Source organism: Solanum lycopersicum, chromosome 4 (genome assembly GCF_036512215.1).
Source record: "Solanum lycopersicum chromosome 4, SLM_r2.1".
Lineage (NCBI taxonomy): Eukaryota > Viridiplantae > Streptophyta > Magnoliopsida > Solanales > Solanaceae > Solanum > Solanum lycopersicum.
The window spans coordinates 50876073-50892806 of record NC_090803.1 but is presented as its reverse complement, the minus strand read 5'-3'; positions in this window follow the sequence as shown (position 1 = coordinate 50892806).

Here is a 16734-nt window from a genome sequence, read left to right as displayed (position 1 = left end):
GGTATAAACTGGCGTCGCCCAAGTTGTCGCATAACTCTAAGTGGCATGTAAGGTTGGACACCTCGAAGACCCATTAGAACAATGAACGATCGAAAAGTAGACATGTATATCACCTCGGCCGATGGAAACCAATGATAATTCTACACAATCTTGTCAGCAGTCAGATTATTGAGGTGTTGCTTCCAAGCTTCAATATCCTTCGGAAAACTATGATCTTTGATTCTTTCTTTGTGACCTCCAATATAATCATTCCATTCTACTTTAAAGTCCACTGCATAAGGGTGATGACGAATGTGTTCAATCATCCATAGTTGTAATAACATATTGCATCCCTCAAAGTAGTCTTTTTCATCCTTGCAAATAGTTAAAGCACGATAGATGTCTGCCAGAATCATTGGTACGAGGGTGATATTAGGCTTCTTCTCAAAAGCTGTAATGACTGCAACTAAGTTCATGCTAATCTTTCCTCCCTTTTTTGGAAATACCATGATTCCCAAAAAAGCCACCACGAAGGCATCATAACTGTGTGCTTCCCAAGTAAGACGACACCCATTATTACGGAGTTTCTTTCCATACACTTCGAATCCATCACTTTTGCCATATATTTTGTACAAAAATTCTAACGGGACCCATCCATTATTGAGAAAACCGCCTATATCACTCTCATTTATATGCAGTAATTCTAGAAACCTCCTCCCATTAATATGTTTTGGTATCATAGGCTCTTCTTTGTGAAGATGTTTACCCTTTCCAATGAATGCCCCTATCTCTTCAAGGGTGGGGGTGAGTTCACAATCAGAAAAACGGAATACATTCCTTAATGGGTCCCAAAAATGCACTAGTGCTTCTATCAAATCCCGTCGTGGCTCAACATACAAAAGGCTTCGTACAAATCCCAAGCGTTTGAACACCATTCCTCGTTCCTGGTTTGTCATATTTTCATACCATGTCTTCAAGAGTGTTGGGGCCTTATCCACTATCATGAATCGAGGTGATTGGTCCTCTCTTTGTCTCTTATCTCCCTTTCCATATGGATTCATATTTCCCTTTATTATGATAGTGACAAACTAGGCTTAATAAAATATATATTTTTTAACAAGAATAACGGAAAAATCAAACACACAAAAAAAGTAAATTTTTTTATAATACAATATATTTTTTAAATAAGAATAAGTAGAAATCATACACACACAAAAAAAAGCAAAATTTTTATTATTTTTTTAATAAAATAGTCTTACACATGCACACACAAAAAAAACAATTTTATTTTTATTTTATTTTTTATTTTTATTTATTTGTTTTTTTTAAAAAAATAGTTATTAAAGGAAGAATGAGAAAAAAATATATATATACAAATAGCCCTTAAAATTTTTTCAAAACTAAAAATATTAATATGTTCGATTGTATTTTATTTTGTTGATTAAATTTTCAATCTTTTTTTTTTATTTTTAAATATATAGAGAAACTTTGATGGTAATAATAGATTTTTCTATTTGTAAAAGAAATATGAATTTTGATAGAAAAAACTGTGTTTAATGAAAGAATTATGTCAAAACTTTAATTTGGTATTTTTCGTTATAATTAATTTTTCATTATAATTCATTCATCTAAAGCCGATCAACATTTGTATAGTCTTCCCCATAATGCAACAAATAACACAAAATAATGTACATGATAGTCTCAAGTCGGGATACTTCTCTTAGACAGGCTCGACCCTTGTGTCGAGCTCCCCATTAATTCAACATTATGCATGATACAGATAAATCGAATCCTATTAGGGATAGTCATTGTTGAGGCTTGTTTTACTAGGTAAACAATCTAATAGGGAAGGTGTCTAGACTGGCCATAAAACGAGCGGACTACTCGAGTCGAGAAGGGACAACTTACCAGTAGCAGGGCTTTCTGGCCTCACTGTTAGTCCTTCCCATCCTAAGACATGTGTTACTATAGAATCCTTCCCAGGAGCGTTGCTGCATCTCTGGTATCTCATGGCTCGGGAGCGTAATCGCATCTCCGAGTAAAGTATCTCAGAAGACTCAGATGGATGCGCGGAGGAAAAACAATTATATGATAATTAACATATTATCAAAAGGGTAAATAAGTAAATAAATAACATATTATGCAATTAAACACAATATTCACAAATCGATAAGTACGTAAATACATAATTAAGTCATGTAAAAGTCCATGTTTACAATCTCGAATTCTAGGTCCCCAGCGGAGTCGCCAGAGATGTCACAGCCCTTTTTTCGCGCGGCGGCGTATGGGTTTTTCCAATTTAAGTGACGTTATTGATTAGGGGATTATTATTTTTTTTCTTAGAGTCGCCGCTTGGAATTGACTTACGGTGTTCCAAGTCACCTTATTTACATCTCTAATCAAAAGGAAGTTGACTCATTATTTTATGGTCTGCGAACTCAAAAATCGAGTAAGGAATTCGGTTGAACAAAGGGAAGGTATTAGGCACCCCTCGATCCCGTGGTTCTAGCATGGTCGCTTTATGGAAATTCATGACTTAAACTAATTTATGAATATTGTATTATTAAGACAAATGTATTTACCCTCATTCTTTGATTTATATTAACATATTTAAAACCATCCAATTTTAGAAGCATGCAAGTTTTTATACATTATTATTTTTTATTATTCTTTCAACATTTTGCTTATTTCTTAATTTCTCTCTTTTTTTTTGTATTTTTATTTTTTTTTACATTGATTTTCTTCTTCTTTTTTTTTTACCCTTTTTAATAGTTTTTTTTATGATAATAATAAAATATTTCACATATTTTTAACACTATACTTTTTGTATCTTTTCATTTTTAAAGTATTTTTTTTTACTTTTTCGTGTACATTTTTTACATTCTTTTTATTATATATTTATTTTTTATTTTTTATTATTTTTTTTCTAATTCGAACATTCCTTCTTCACTACTTTTCTTTTCTTTTCTTATTCACGTATTCTACCTCTTTTCCTTATTCCATTTTTATTGTTATTATTTTTATTTTTTTTATTTTTTTAATCTTTTTTTCTTTCAATTTATTATCCTCTCCTAACAAGTTTATTATTATTATTTTTTATAGAATCTAAAAATAATAATGTAAGACAACACACATAATATAATATAAAATATAATTTAATACATTTCTAAACACAACCAAACAAAAAATTCATTCAAATTAGTAAGACGTGAAAATAAAAATTTGGATAACTATACATATTATCATTAGAATTATAATAACTACACATATTATCATTAAAAACTAAACATGAAAAATAAGAATAGACTTAGACAATAATTTTACTTAGGCATGAAATAAACTATGAATTATTTAATATGAAATAAACTACGGTTTGTTATAGCAACTTCACACAAAATAAAACTATATAAAGGATCTAAACATAAAGCTGATATTAAATATTTGAACAAACTTCATATAAAACATAACGGTTTAACCACATATGAAATTTGACAACTTTAATATATTGTAATCAGTGCTTGTATAAACATGATATTAAATTGTATTAAAAAAAAAAAGGTACCTCTTGCGAAAATTCCACCAAAAGAAAACAATTCGAATAAGGAACATCGAACTTGAAACCACGAAGTGAACCTTAAAACTCAACCTTTGTTTGTGATTTTCAAAAAAGTAATAAGATGAGAATAATATTTTTTACGTATGTGTTGCCTTCTTTTCCTTGATTTTTCCTCCCTTTCGTTCTTTTTTTTTTACCTTTCTGATGTTCCTTTTTTTTTCGTTGATTTCTCTTTTCTTTTTGTTGTCTGATCCATTTCTTTTTTTATATTTTGTGTTTAGTGTAGTGTGTGCAGGTCGTGGGGGTGAATGGGGAGTGGGATAAAGTGGGGTAATGGGGAGTGGGGTCGTGGGTTTTCTTTCTTTCTTTTTTTCTTTTTTTAATATTATATATATATATATATATATATATATATATATATATATATAAATGATAATTATATAATTATTAATTGTTTTGAGTAAATAAATAAATAAAGGTAAATGGGTAATTAAAACAAAAAAGACATAATTAAGAAATATTAGTTTATTTAAATAATATATGTAATATATATATATATATATATATATATATATATATATATCTTTTTTTTTAACAATCAAAATAAACTTATCTAATAAAAATTATATTTATGTTGTTTATTTTTATATCTTTTAAATAAACTTAATGAAAATAATAAAAAGTCAAAATATATTTAATTTAGATTGATAAAATTATTTATGCTCTAAATGTTGGTGTTAAAGTTAAATTCGGTCAAAAATTACGTGTCTACATGCATAACTAATATCTTCATAACTAAACCTTGTATGGCTACTACCTGCATAACTGTAACTAGTAACGAAACACCCCTAAGTGTAAAATAGACATTTTATAGTCAAATTGTTATTTAGCAAAGAAATGTGACCTTTTTTTTGGGACTAGCTAAAAAGAAATGTGAGTGGCATAAATTAGGAGTAGTTCTTTGTTTCATTTTATGCGACACAGATGAAATTTGGAGAGTCAATATAATTTTTTGTATGTGTTTTTGTTAAATATATTTTGAAGTTGTTAATTAATTGTGATTTGTATCATTTTTATATCGTTTTCAATATGTTACTCTTTTTGTTTCATTTTATGTGACATAAATACTTTTAAGAAAATCAACTAAATTTCTTATATAATTCTTAAATATTTTTAGTTGTCATTTTGCTTTTAATTTACATTATTTTTTATGCTATTTTCAAACAATATGTGTTACTTCTTTTGTTTCAACAACGAATTGAAGAGCCAATTTTATGATTTATAATTATGTTTTTTTAATATATTATATTATTACTGTCACGACCCAAAAATCACGAGTCATGATGGCACCTATGTTCCCAACCGATAGGTAAGCCAACCCAATACATTTCACCATTTCAACTTAAACGTGAAAAGATAATATCAACTAATATATATAACATACTAAGTATTCAAAATGAGTGTGGAAAATAAAAATATCATCCCCAAGATTTATTGTCATAAGTACAAGAGCTTCTACACGAGGATACAAGTCCAACTAATATGAAAATCTAAACATAATAAATATCCTATCAGAATACCAAAAAAAACTAATAATAGAGGTCGATTGAAGGTGTCGGTCGCAGAGTATCCCAAGCAACGCACCACAACTCCAAGACAATCCAAACTCATATTCAAGCTTCAAGAACATGCCCGAAATTTGAAATTAAATCTGCACCACAAAATAGTGCAGCAAGTGTAGTATGAGTACGAAATCACGTGTACTCAGTATATCTCATTGACCGACAACGAAGAAGTAGTGACGGGAGTTTATATAAGAAAAATTTATTCTTTAATTATAAAAGTTTATGTTACTATTACCAGTCAAGTTTCATCAAATAAAGGTAACCAAACATCAAGTAACTTCCAACCACCAAATAAAACACATAATCACCAAGAATGAGGGATGTCATGAGATGCAATGCAATATGACACCATGAAATGATATGCCTCAGAATACCCAGTACTCTCTCAACCGTATATACATGATACTCCTCGAAAATACATCGAGAGTTCATGACCCATGGGGGACTCGCGGGGTCCATATACCGACACAGACGATCTCCACGTGTCTGTGCGGACGATCTCAATGCACCATCATAATATCAAACAATTTCCGCACGGACGGTCTTCACGTGCCCAAATTACAATCTTAACATCTTACCATCCCCAGCACGGACAATCTCCACGTGCCCAGCTTATACTCAATCTCATGTCAATGCATGTATACAATATTATTTCAAAATAAGGAGATGATGATGCATCTCACTCAATCAATATCGACATAATACACAACCACCTCAATTATCACAACTATACGGGTGTAATAAATAAAACACAATCACACAAAAATTTCAAGTCAATAATATATCAGTTAATGCCCATATGCTTTGGCAATCTTCAAATTACAATCCACATTTTATAGTAGTAACTTTCTGTTTTATAACACCGGTACTCGTACCAATGCCCCTCACACCATTGATACGAGACCCCCATCTTTTGCCCTTACCCCTTTGTCTATTTTCATTTTTAATTTTTAATTAGGAAAACGTCCTTCAACAAGTCTAAAAGTCTTAACATACCTCGAATGCCGGAAATGTGCCACGAAATCCTCAAGATTTTTCCTTCCCTTTTTGCAAAGCTTTAGAACATTTCCTATCTACCAATTTTGCAATATTTGTAAGCACACGAGTTTGTAGACACTCATACTATATTATGTTTATCTAGACCCAAAAACTTATTCATATCTCAAATGAAGCTCCTAATCTTCATACAATTTATATGTCAAGATTCATCTTTGCTAAATCTCAAACCTAGAGTTAAATCTTAAATTCTCAAATAACAAAATGTTAACAATATTCACATAATTATATATAATTAATATTACTCCCAATATTTAAAGACATTATTTTTAAATAATAAAATAAAATAATATACTTGACCGATAGCGTATAATTTCGAGGATGAACAAAAATTTACAGAACTTAACTCCATATACCAGTTCCTATATAATTTGATCCCCACAATTAAATTTTTTTGTAAGCCAATTACTTCAATCATTTGGCAATGATTAGCCAATGATTGCAAGCAGGCTTTGTCCCCCTTCCAAAACTATTAAACGTTAGTAACATACCACTAAATTTTCAATACTTTCTCAATCAATTTAATATGCTTAATTACATATAATATAATTTAAGGAGAATCAAGATTAATTACTCATTACCCGATCTATGAATTCGAAGTCTCCCTCTTCCGTTCGTTTGCCCAAGTATGTGTATGTGCTTCTCTCTTTTCTAAATATAAAATAATTAGGTATACTAGTAGTAAATTTCATTAACTTTATTTAATCATCTGGCCCAAATAGTAAAAGGAAATACTTATAAATTATGGGCCTCACCCATTAATTATTCAATTACACTTATGTAACGACCTGTTTAGTCGTTTTGAGCAGCAGATTTTATTCTGGAAAAACAGGCTGAGGCGACGGACCCAACGACGGACCGTCATGGGCACGACGGACCGTCGCAGAGTCTCGTTTCAAAACACTTAGAAAATCTGAATTGGGTACTGAAAATCGACTCTCTGAACTTCGTAACGGAGTGGCAGGACGGACCGTCACAGGCCATTCACCCAAAATCAAGTTTCTGAACTATGCGACGGACAGCAGGACGGACCGTCGCAGGCGCGACGGCCCGTCACAGCTTGCGTAATTCCAGTTGGAGTCGAATTTCTGGTTAAGTTTTAAAGGGGCGTTTTGGACTATTCCTGCTATAATTATATATTTCGTGGGTTTATATTAATAACTCAAATTCTTGGGGGTTAAAAGAGGTAACCTTAAGTTAATTAGTGGGGTATTATTGTCATCTTTTATTCTTAATTATATACTAATTAGGGTAAAAGAAAGAGGGTTTGAATAAGAAAATAGAAAGAACAAGAAGGGAGAGAGAGAAACGATCGAGAGAAGAGGAAAGCACCAAGTTTTGAGGATTAACTTGCTTGATTTCAATTTTTCGGTGGAGGTAGGTTATGGTTTTCATGCTTTCATAGTAAACTCTTAATAGAGAATGATATGTATTGGTAGTATTGTAAAATCCTGCTATGTGCTTAATTGTATGCATGCATGAACGTGATTATATAATTGTGATTATATTAAGCATGATGAAGCTATTGAATCCCAAATCTTGATAAAAACCTAATCTCTTGTTAATGATGATGCCTTGGTAAGAAAGAAGGCTTGATGAATTGATGGAAGGAGATTAGGGGATCGGGTGTCACGAACCAACACGTAGATTTAGGGGATCGGGTGTCACGAACTGACACGTAGAATTAGGGGATCGGGTGTCACGAACCGACACGTAGTATTAGGGGATCGGGTGTCACAAACCGACACGTAGAATTAGGGGATCGGGTGTCACGAACCGACACGTAGTATTAGGGGATCGGGTGTCACGAACCGGCACGTAGTATTAGGGGATCGGGTGTCACGAACCGACACGTAGAATTAGGGGATCGGGTGTCACGAACCGACACGTAGTATTAGGGGATCGGGTGTCACAAACCGACACGTAGTATTAGGGGATCGGGTGTCACGAACCGACACGTAGTATTAGGGGATCGGGTGTCACGAACCGACACGTAGAATTAGGGGATCGGGTGTCACGAACCGACACATAGATTTAGGGGATCGGGTGTCACGAACCGACACATAGATTTAGGGGATCGGAGTGTCACGTACCGACACAAGAGGATTAATGAATATTGAGGGAGCGGAGTGTCACGTACCGACACAAGAGAAATAAAGATAATGAATCTTGAAAGATGTTAATATACTCAATCTAATGAACATGATTCCCAAATGAGTATGGTATCGAGGCTTGAGTCCTCATGTGTGAACTTGACGGTAATTGTTAATGATATAGTATTTGTTGATTGCTACATGTTGAGTATCATAGTTGATTTTATGATATTACTTGGTATATATTGATTTCTATTTTGAGTTGGCCGATGATATCTACTCAGTACCCGTGTTTTGTACTGACCCCTACTTTTATGTTTTCTTCTTGTTTATTTGTGGAGTGCAGCAAACGTGCCATCGTCTTCAACTCAACAGTAATTCAAGCAGTCTTACTACATCGGAAATTCAGGGTGAGCTAATGCTTCTAGCTTGGACTGGATCTTCTTCTTCAAGTCTTGATGCCTTGAACTTCCGGCATGGACTAGCTTCTTATGTATTTTAGCTTCTTAGAAACTCTTAGAATTAGTAGTTTAAAATAGATGTTCTTGTGGTGATGACTTCCAGATTTTGGGGAATAATAGATGTTGAATTTTAGAAGTTAATGAATTGGTCTTTATTTAATGAGTTTAAGTCTTCCGCATTACTTTCTGTTGATATTATATTGAAATGTTAAGGTTAGATTGGTTGGTTCGCTCACATAGGAGGGTAAGTGTGGGTGCCAGTCGCAACCCGATTTGGATCGTGACAACTTATCACTCAAAAAAATAGTTATTAACTTAATAATCATAGTTATCAAATAGTTAAAATTTTCTATAAAGATTTACAAGAATGGTCTAAATAGTCTTAGTACTAAAAATTGTCTGACGGGTCATTACAATTACATTGTGATTTTAATTACTTTTTATGTATTTAAATATTATACAAAATAAAAGAAAACAAGGAAAAATTTAAATGAAGAAAGTACTAAAATTTTCAAATAATCATATTTCTATATTAAAATGTTAAAAACTTTTAAAGTCCACATATATGCGTAAATTAATATACGGAAGACAAAATATTTTTTAAAATATATACTAAAACTCTTTCTAATAATATCACATATTTATTCTATTTTTTTTAAAAAAAATATGATTCCTTTTGTATCAATTTATTTGAATATGATTTTTCTATTTCACTTAAAATAAATTACTTTGCAGTTTTAATTTTTTTTATATACGTACCTATGATAATAAAATTAGAAATACTTTTTACTTTAATATATGTGACATATTTTAAATTTAAGATCAGAAAATTTAAAAATATCCTTCATATTTAACACTTCATGCAAAAGAAAATAGATAAAACAATTAGGATCGAAGAAACAATATAGTAAATAATCTATTAATGAAATAATATTCAAATATCCCTGAAGAATAGAAATTGAAAATAATAAATACAAGAACAATGCAAGGAAAAAATGAAAGAAATGAAAGAAATCTCACCTTTGAGTTTTCTTATTACCATTATTCCCTATTAGGTTTACAAATCACCAAAATCTCTCATTTTTTTACATGAGATTAATGTATCAGCGCATCAAATTAATGTATTTTGCGCATAAATTAATGTATTTCGCGCATAAATTAATGTATCTCGCGTATCATATTAATGTATCTCGCACATTATATTAGTGTATCATGCATAAAATGTACACCACATTAGTGTTTCATGTATAAAATGTAATGTATTTAAATTAAACTCGCACATTAGATTAATGTATCAGTGCTTATATCATTGTATCAGTTTGAGGGATTTTTGTAATTATGAACTTATAATGGACAAATGCTAATTTTTCCTTAAAAGTATGTGATTATATATGTATATATATGTATATATATAAATATGTATATATATGTATATATATAAATATGTATATATATGTATATATATAAATATATATATATATATATATATATGTATATATATAAATATATATATATATATATATATATATATATATATATATATATATATAAAGAGCCATGAGAAGGACGACCAATAACATTTTAGTAATTTTAATATAACTTAAGGGTAAAATAATAATTGTATAGTTAATGGTCAAAATGAAAATCTAGAAGAATTCATAGATGTCTTAACTTTTGTTATGGGCCCACAAGGATATTATTGTAATTTTGTTTAGATGAAAAGTTTCTATTACTTAACTTCTTGCGCACAAACTATAATAAATGCTAAGCTTGTTTTGACATATTTTAGAAAGAAAATTTTGAACTAATTAAAATAAAATGTGTTTGAATAGTTAATATTTTGTTCCTAAAAATACTTTAAAGGAATATTGTGTAAACATATTTTTAATATTATGTTACATAATACGATCACTAAATCTGTATTTTGATTATTAAAATAGTCTTTAAAATGACGTATCAGTAGTTTTTAATTAATTTCAAGAAAATATCAAATTTCGTGACTAAAATAATGAACAATGTTTGACTATCAAGAAATCAATAATTTGATAATGTATCAATAGTTTTTAATTAATTTAAAGAAAATATCAATTTTCGTGACTAAAAGAATGAGCAATGTTTGACTATCGATAAATCAATATAATGTATTCATCAAAATTTTAAAAAGTATAAAATTTCTATTCTTATATTTTTTTTAATATCAAATATGATAAACTATTTAATAGAGATAATTTGACAAGGTGAACGTTTAATATTCAAATCCTAATGAATATTAAAATTCAAACTAAAACAATGAGTAGTTAAAAAATAAAGAAGAACAACAAAAGAAAATGTCAATAGAAAAAGACTTTGGTTAGACATATAAAGAAAGAAAAAACTAAAAAAATAAACAAATTCGAAAGAAAACAACCCAAAAAAAAAGTATATTGGTCATTTTATGGGGATAAGCTTTAGAGTTTTCCTTATGGCATGATATTAAGTGAAGTATACAAAAAATTAATTAATGTAATTTAGAATATAATTAACATTACGATAATTGTTATTGTATATAGAAATAAAGTTTCTTTAATGATTATTTTTATTGTTGTGGAGGCAAAAATTATTTTTTTTAAAAAATACTTTAAATATTTAGAATATAACATTACGATAATTGTTATTGTATAAAAAAATAAAGTTGCTTTCTTGATTTTTTTTATTGTTGTGAAATTAGAATTCAATTTTTTAAGTATTTCTATTATTGAAGACAATAATGAAATGTATCACAAAATACATTGACAAAGACAAATACAAACATATTATACTTAGGTTGAAGCAATAGAGATTTGAAAGACTTTAAATCGATCGTTACGAAATGATTGTTCAATGATTAGTATTTTGTTAGATGCAAAGTTTATGGTGCTAATATAAACGAAAAATAATAACATCGTGAACAATAGATACCACTTGCGAATATATATGAAGACCAATGAACTTTTTTAAAGATATTAATTTTATATATTCCTTGAACACAAAATGTTTTAACTCTTAATTAAACGTGATTCTCTATTTTCTTGCTGTAAAGATTTTTTTAGAATTAAACTTTCTCTATTTAGGTTGTAAACGACACATTATGTCATATGACCATTTGAAATAGATTATAAGTAATATATGGAAGTTGTTTCCTAAAGAAAAAAATAGTATAAATACATAAATTCTATATCTTTAGAGGCTAATTACATCATATCCGAGAAGGTTTTCTCAATTACAAAAATCTCAAATTTTTCATTCCTCTCGAATACATTCCTTGATTGTCTAATACATTACAAATGATATATTACTTCGAGGAAGGGATATTTTCGACAAGAGATATATATATGTATCCAAGAGGAAATAGTTGTATCCGAGAGAAGATTATAATATCTTAAGTTGTGAATTTATATAATTTTTTCAACAAAATATGTGAAATTATATTGGGCCCGTATAACGGGCCTTAAAATATCTAGTATTTTCTATTATATAGAAGAGTTAAGCTTAGGACGATCAAGAGTAAAAATGTAATTTTATAAAATAAATATCTATTAAGAAAGATATCAAAAGAAACAAATAATTCTAGAAACATCACTTTTTATATGAAGTGAATGAGGATCAAGGGTAAAAATATAATTTCATTCGAAGAAAAATCTACCAAGAATAATAACAAGAAACTAAATAGTTCAAGAAGCATCTTTGGTTAATGCTATTTCTGTCTACTCATTTTGTTATCACTTCACATTTTTTATGAGTTATTGTGATAACTATTCATTACTCTATTTAACTATTATTTTAATTAATTGCTAATATTTTTGTATTCATTGTGCTTACTATAATGGCTACTTTAACTTAAAAATTCATTACTTAAAAAAATAGTTAATTATTTTCACCTTTATTTTGACTTTAATTGAATATAGCTGAAAGAAAAAGTATGATAAAATTAATAATATATATTAGATTGAAATTGAAGAATAAATAAAATTATTTTTTAATATTTTTAAAAATATATATTCTAAAAAATGTTAAAAAGTAACTTTAATAAAATGAATAAGATAATACATTTGTATTTAAAGTAAACTAAATATGTTTTACTAAATTATAAAAATGGTTCTTCATTGAAATATATAATCAAGTTTGTACTTTTACTTGATTTCAAATAAATTAATCTATATATGTGAACTGATGTAAGTTTGATTTAAAAGTTGAGGACGATCTTGGGTAATATGACCATTTCATATATATTTCATTTTTAAAACTATAAATTGTATTTTTAAACTTCATTAAAATATTTCTTTTCAAGTGGTAAATTCCTACACAAGTTACTTAACTTTTCTAAAACTATAAATTATAAGATTTTTCTAGAACTATCTCTATGACACAAATAAATTGACATTAACTCATTCTTCATTTCATTGACTCTTCAATTCTCTCCCATCTCATGTCTTAAACCAATAAATTTTCCGCCCTTCATTTTTTTATTTGCTTCTTAAATAATATACACTTTGGTACAGATTCTTATTAGGAAAATCAATAATGCAGTTTTTTTTCAAGAACTACATTTCAATGGATTTTCTATATGGTGATCATACTTTTGTAAAATAATTATAAGGCAAAAGTAAAATTTACTATTTCTTAGTAGACACATCAATTTTGAGACTTGTCCGTATAGCCAATTTTCAGCAAAATTCATCTGCTTCACACTTTTCAAACACCCTAATAAATCAGTTAACATGTTAAATTCTATATCAATCACTGCTCCACACTTTCCAAACACCCTAATGAATCAGTTAACATGTTAAATTCTAGATCAATCACCGCTCCACACTTTCCAAACACCCTAATGAATCAGTTAACATGTTAAATTCTATATCAATCACAATTACTTTTCTTAAAATATTTAATTGAAGGAATGCAACCAGTGAGCAAGCTCTTCAAGAACAAAATTTCAAACAATTTCAGAAGCATGTTATGTCCTTTCCTTTGGTTCTGTTCATACTTTTCAATTATATGGCCTTTTTTTTGAATTGTGGAGATAATTTATAAAGTATGTAATTTACTTGATTTCTCTTTTTATGTATAATCTCAAAACTTTACGTAATATATATGTCATTATATAATTTATTGAAAAATACATATTTTTTTATTACTATTGTTTTATCATAGTTAGAATCATTTTAAGCAAGTTATATAAATTATTATGCTAACTACCTCATGTTAAATTATTGCAGTATATTTTTTATCAACTTTTTTTGATATTTTTAAATCATCTTTATTTGAGATAAAATATTAATTCATCATGTTTATTAATTACATTAGAATTTTTTTCTTTACTATACAAAATTATTCTCCTAATTTTAATAAATATTAAGACATAAAGTAATAACTTTTTTTCATCCTTTTATTACTTTGTAAAGAATGAGTTGATTCATTATAAATTTCATCAAGTAGGTCATTATCTTGTTTGTTAAAAATCGATTATGTTTTATTGTTATTTCCTATCATGTTTATTTGAATATATCATAATATATATTTTTTTAAAAAAAAATCAATTTTTATCGTAAGATTGTAATATTGGGCGTGTAAATGGGCCGTGTAAATGGGCCTTTCATTATCTAGTTATTATTATATTTTTCTATTATATATATAAAAGAATCATGGTAAGGATGACCAATGACGTTTTAGTAATTTTAATATCACATAAGGGTAAAATAATAATTGTATAATAAATGATTAAAATAAAAATCTAGAAGAATTCATACATGTCTTAATTTTTGTTATGGCCCACATGGATATTATTGTAATTTTGTTTAAATGAAGAGTTTCTATTACTTAACTTCTTACAAAAAATAATAAATGTTAAGTTCGTTTTCACATATTTTAGAAAATTTTTTTGAACTAATTAAAGTAAAATGTGCTTAAATAGTTAATATTTTGTTCCTAGAAATACTTTAAATAAAAATTACGTAAACATATTTTTAATATTGTGTTACATAATATGACCACTAAATTCGTATTTTGATTATTAAAATAATCTTTAAAATGATGTATTAATATTTTTTAATTAATTTGAAGAAAATATCAAATTTCGTGACTAAAATAATGAACAATGTTTGACTATCAAAAAATCAATAATTTAATATTGTATTCATCGAAAGATAAAAAAATATAAAGTTTTCATTTTTATATTTTCTTAATATCAAATATGATAAACTATTTAACAGAGAAAATTTGACAAGGAGACCGTTTAATGTTCAAATTATGATGAATATTAAAATCCAAACTAATGAAAATGAGTAGTTATAAAATAAAGAAGAACAATAAAATAAATTGTCAATAGAAAAAACTTTGTTTAGAAATATAGAGGAACAAATATACTAAAATAAATGAATTAGGAAAAAATAACTTGAAAAAAGTATATTGTTTATTTTTGGAGGTAAATTTCAAAGTTTTCTTTATGACATGATATTAAGTGTAGTATTAAAAAAAATAATTAATATAATTTAAAATATAACATTACGATAATTGTCATTGTATACAGAAATAAAGATTCTTTCATGATTTCCTTATTTTGTGGAGTCAAAAATTAATTTTTTAATAAATACTTTCGATATTTAGAATATCACATTACGATAATTGTTATTTTATATAGTAACAAAGTTGCTTTCTCAATTGTTTTGATTGTGAAATTAGGAATCAGTTTTTTAAGTATTTCTATTTATCGAAGACAATAATAAAATGTATCACAAAATTCATCGACAAAGTCAAACACAAACACAGTAGAACGTTTAACATTCAAATTCTAATGAATATTAAAATTCAAACTAAAGAAAATGAGTAATTAAAAAATGAAGAAGAAAAACAAAAGATAGAAAAAAACTTTGTTTAGAAATATAGAGGAAGAAAAAAACTAAAAAATAAATGAATTATGAAAAAACAACCTAAAAAAATATATTGATTATTTTTTGGGGGTAAGCTTTAGAGTTTTCTTCACGGCATGATATTAAGTGTAGAATAAAAATAATTAATTAATGTAATTTAGAATAGAACATTAAACGATAATTGTTATTTGTATATAGAAATAAAGTTTCTTTCACGATTGCCTTTATTTTTGTGGAGTCAAAAATTATTTTTATAATAAATACTTTCCATATTTAGAATATCACATTATAATAACTGTTATTTTATATAGTAATTAAGTTGCTTTCTTGATTTTTTTTATTGTCGTGAAGTTAGAAATAATTTTTTAAAAGTATTTCTATTTATCGATGTCACGACCCAAAAATCACGAGTCGTGATGGCACCTATGTTCCCAACCGATAGGTAAGCCAACCCAACAAGTATCACCAATTCAACTTAAACGTGAGAAAGATAAGTATCAAACTAATATCTAACATACTAAGTATTCAAATAAATGCGGAATATAAATAAAATTATCCCAAGATTTAGTGTCATAAGTACAAGAGCTTCTACAATATGATACAATTCCAAACTAATATAAAAATCTAAACTTAAGAATTATCCTATCAGCATAACAAAATAACCTAATAAATAGAGGTAGACTGAAGGTGTGAGCCGCAGAATATCCCAAACAGCACACCACAACTCCAAGATAATTCAAACTCATATCCAATCTCGAAGAACGTTCCCAAATTGAAAGTCAATCACTCAATCTGCACCACAAAAAGTGCAGCAAGTGTAGTATGAGTACAAAACCACGTGTACCCAATATGTCTCATTGACCGACAACGAAGAAGTAGTGACGAGAGTTATATAAGAAAATAAATTCTTAGATTGTACAAGTATATATATATATATATATTACACTTACTATTTAAGTTTCATCAATAAAGGAAATCAACATTTAATATTTTCCAAACACCAAACGAAACATATAGTCATCAAGAATGAATGATGGGATGAAATGCAATGCAATATGATGCCATGTAATGATATGTCTC